This window comes from Heterocephalus glaber, unplaced genomic scaffold (genome assembly GCF_053883595.1).
Source record: "Heterocephalus glaber isolate CG9 unplaced genomic scaffold, H.glaber_assembly_v1.0 deba00001564, whole genome shotgun sequence".
Taxonomy (NCBI): domain Eukaryota; kingdom Metazoa; phylum Chordata; class Mammalia; order Rodentia; family Bathyergidae; genus Heterocephalus; species Heterocephalus glaber.
The window spans coordinates 18,570,389-18,574,876 of record NW_028258351.1 but is presented as its reverse complement, the minus strand read 5'-3'; the positions used below and the strand labels follow the sequence as shown (position 1 = coordinate 18,574,876).

General features: G+C 40.6%; 1 pseudogene; it reads right to left on the bottom strand.

Annotated features, from left to right (window-relative positions):
- Positions 1–2,719: 2,719 nt before the first annotated feature.
- Positions 2,720–3,890, bottom strand: LOC147823894 (RWD domain-containing protein 1-like; annotated as a pseudogene).
- Positions 3,891–4,488: the final 598 nt, after the last annotated feature.

The following is a 4,488-nucleotide window of genomic DNA, read 5'->3' as shown; positions in this document are numbered from 1 at the left end:
TTCTTACAGGTGTGAGGCATTAAAATACTGGCTAAGAGCTCTGAGAAAATGGGCAGGGTTTGGGGACATCTGGGCTTCACACAGGGAAACTGGGAGGAAATAGACTACATAATGGTTGTACTACCCCAGTTGTTAGAGTAAGGAGGCCTCTTCTCTGTAGTGGTTTATTTCTGCAGAAAAGAATTACCCATCTCCTGCTTCAGTTAGAAAGAGCTGCTTGCAAATGCGAAACTGGAAACAAGTTGGGGAAGGACTGGGGTCCCCACCAGTCATGTTTTCACTTAATCTCCTTGTTTTCAGGCCTATACTTTGCCCTATTCCTTCTACTGTACCTGGTCTCCCCATGCCTGGAACATCTCATTTCTCCAAAGAATAAGCTCCCATATCTGGCTGTGGGAAGGGTGCTACCCGGCACATATGGGATAGGAGGAGCCCTCTGTAACACTTTCAGAGCATTTTTTATTTGAGCTTCATGTTTCACCTTTTGCAGAACCTTGACCCTCCAAGGGCTGAGCTGTTCCAGGTTCTCTGGAGTTTCATTGGATCACTGTCCACTGGGTTACCTCTCTTCAGGGTTAGGAAGATTCAGTTGCCCAAAGTTACTATTTAGCTGGGAAACTAAACTCAATCACATACTTTCCGTTTCCAAATTTCCATTTCCTTTTCCTTTCTATTTTAAATTTTATCTTATGGAAGTAGAATAAATCATGCTAAAACCGAGCAAATAGAGTACCAGACAAACACATTTCAGGATTCCTAAATAGACTACTAACAAACTGATTCCAGCAGAATATTGACAAATGTATACGTAGTTGATGACTCACTTAATAAAGACATACAAAGTAAAATGAGACGCTGATTTTGTATGTATGTGATTAACTTTGCAGGGATTTTTTTTAAAAAAGATATTGCCAGGTGTGATGGTGCACTTGTAATCTCAGCTACTTGCGGGGCTGAGGCACAAGGATTGCAAGTTCAAGACCAGCCTGGGCAATTCAGTATGATTCTGTCTCATAATTAAAAAGAAAAGTGAAAAGAAAAACATTACTACTGCAGAAAACAGATGGAGAAAATAGGGATCTTATATATATTCATGGTATGGGAATAAGTTGGTATCACTCTTCAAGGGGTCAATTTTTCTATATAAAACAAAACTCTTAATATTCCATGCAATTTTGACCCAGAAGTTCCACTTTTAGGAATTTATTTTCAGAAATAATGATATGCACAAAAATTCAGGTATGAGAGTATTCATTTCAGTGTTATTTACAGTATTGAAAATTAATAGTAATTTATCTGCCCATTGGTATGGACTCATAAAATAAGCTAAAATACTAGAGTTAAAACAATTTTGAAGAATAGCTTTAATAACATTAAAATATGATGTTATACTGTATTAAGTGGAAGAGGTTATAAAATAGTATGTTATCAATTTTTTTTGGTATTACAAAGCATTCTATTGCAAGCAATGAAAACTCCACTAACAACTTAATTAGAAAAGGAATGTATTGAGTCATAATATTAGAAAGTCAATGCTTTCAGGCAAGGCTGGATGCAGCATCATAATCAGTAATCTATTTCCATCTCTTGGTTTGCCTTTCCTTATTTTGTTTGGTTTTGGTTTTGATTTTTTTTCAGACAGGGTCTCGCTGTGTAGTCCAATCTAGTCTTAAACTCACTCTTTAGCCCAGGCTGGCCTTGAACTCCTGGCAATCCTCCTGCCTCAGCCTCAAGAGTTCTGGGATACTGGCATGTACCACCATGGCCAGCAAGTTTACTTATTTTGTGTTGGTTTCACTTTCAGGCAGACTCTCCACAAGTGTTTAAAGAGGGCTACTGACAACTGTGGCATTCTGCTTTACCAATTTAATAACCTAACAGCAAAAAAAATTATTTGCAAATGATTTCCATCAAAACTCCCAGTGCTGAATCTCATTTGCCAGGCTCAGGTCATGTACTGTTCTCTTCAGGTGAGAGGGCTGGGGATTTAGTTCGGTGGTTTCACCACTGTGCAAGTGTGAGGACCCGAGTTCAATCCCCGGTACCAAAAAAAAAAAAGAAAAGAAAAAAAAAAGAAAAGAAATCGCTGGGCAGGGGATTTAGCTCAGTGACGCCAGCCTGCCTCTTCAGGTGAGAGGTGGTGTGAGTCCCTGATTGTGAGTCTGAGCTCCAAGATTTGGGGAAACCTTGGAAAACACTAATGAAATAAGGTCATCATTCTCATTTTATGAGTGAAGAAACCAAAGCCCAGGCAGGCTAATTAATAAATTAATAAAAACAAAGGAATCAGCAAATAAATGAGTTCATTCCTACGAACTAAGAATATGGGAGGCAGCATAGAAAAATCATGCTGGTTCAGACACTGAGGATACAGTCCCAAACAAAAGCACAAGCAAAGCAAAACCCCCGCAGATTATACGGGAATTTATAAACTTGAAACATTGATTATTAAGATACTCAGAAAGGTAAGAGATTATATTGCACCCATGTAATAAGAACAGGATAAAATCATGATAAATATTAAGAGAGTTTTTAAAGCCCTTACAAATTAAAGCAAGGTAGTAGAACTGAAATATGTAATAGAAGAATTGAAAGACAAACTTGAGGAAATCTCCCAAGAAGACAAAGAAAGAGAGAATAGGACAGAAAAGAAAAGATTAGAGAACAAACCTGGGAGGTTTGATACCTGAATAATAGAGGTGTTTTTTTTTTTGAAGTTTTATGGTCAGTTTATTAAGTTCAATGGTGAAAGTTATCAGAAGAATATTCTCCTGAGAGTTACTTTTTCTTAGAAAAAAAGAAAGGAAAATTAAAAGCCTCTCAGCACAGCCACAGATGCTGTGGCTGTGGAGCTCTCCAGAGATGGTGCATCAGTCCTCTGAGTCACTCCCTGGGCCAGCAGGGTTGTAGTCTGTGTCGTCCTCAACATCCTCCAGCTCCAAGTCATCCAGTTCCTGGAACAAAGACTCATCTACCTCCACATTATTTCCAGCATCCTGCAAGAGCTGGATATCAGATGTGTCAAGATTATGACTGTTTTCAAACAGCTGTTTGCCACTTAATTTATTTTTTCCTGCTTGCTCTTCTTCTTTTATCCATTTCTTTTTAATTTCCAAGAGTTCTGCATCAAACTTGGCTTTCCAACATAAGAAATTCTCCGTTGTAACAGGGGTGCCATGGAATAATTGCTTCTCTGCTTCTTCTGCTTCTTTTTCTTTTAGTTTCTTTTCTTCCTCTCTTCTCATTTTTATCTGATCTACTATTTCATTTAATTTTTCTTGCAATGCTGTCACTAGAGTAAAGATCACACCAAGATTTTCCTCAGCCTGTAATGTTAATTTTAAAATGTCTATGACATCATTATTTTTTAGGTTTTCCTGGGAAAATATTTCATACAGAGGAGCTTCATCTGGGTATTTTTCACTGTATGTAAACTTGAGGGCAGTCTGGACAGTTTCATCATTTTCTCCAGCCTCTGATGTCACAGTGACGGTGAAGCTGGGTGGATTTTCTGATGATACTGAAAAGCACCAGCTGCAACCCCAGAGTTTCTTAGCAGGACCTTGTCAAGTGAAGAACTATTGAAGAATGTAGTATCGGGTAAGTCCACTTATATTTTGGAAGGCTAGTTGTCGGGAGGGATGGCTCAATGTGCAATCACGCTGTGAAGGAGCCGGGGTAGACGACGGACTCCAGAGCCTCCAGCTCGTTTCGCTGCTCCTCTCTGTAGTCTGTCATCGCGGCCCTGGCTGCTGCCCATGGAGCACGCTGACGCTCAGGCAGCGAGCGCGCCACAGCCGAGTCCCGAGGCCTCTGGCCAGGCCCGGCCTGCTGAGCCGCAGCCCCGCGCCGCTCTCCGCCGATCGCTCGTTCTGCGTTCCATAATAGAGGTTCTTGAAAGAGAGAACGGAGAACATGTAGAAGAGGCAATTATCAATAAGACACCACAGAAAAATGTGCCAGAACTGAAGGGCATGAGGTGCCTGGTTGAAATGACCGTTCAAATGCCCAGAAAAATGGATGAAAACAGATCCTGGAAACAATATCATGAAATTTCTGAACAAATGCTAAGAGATGCCAAGAATGAAGGAGAGGAGGAGAAGAGGAGGGAAGGGAAGAAAGGAGGGAAGGAGGATGGGGGGGGGAGAGAATACCACATACAAAGGACCAGAAATTAGATTTGGCTTTGTATACTCCCACAGATGACAGTAGAAGACGCCAAAGCAATGCCTTCAAAATTCGGAAGAAAAATAATTCCCAAACTAGAATTCTGCACCCAATCATACATGAAGGCAAAATAAATACATGTTCACATATGTAATTTACCACCTCTCTTCTCAAGAAGCTACTGGAAGCTGTGGTTTTTGAATGAGAGAACAAACTGAGAAAGAGGTGGGCATGGGAAACAACAGTAAACATCAGACCCAGGAGAGCGGTAAAGGGAATCTCACGGTGAGGGTGGAGGGAGAGTCCAGGCGACAGCTGGGC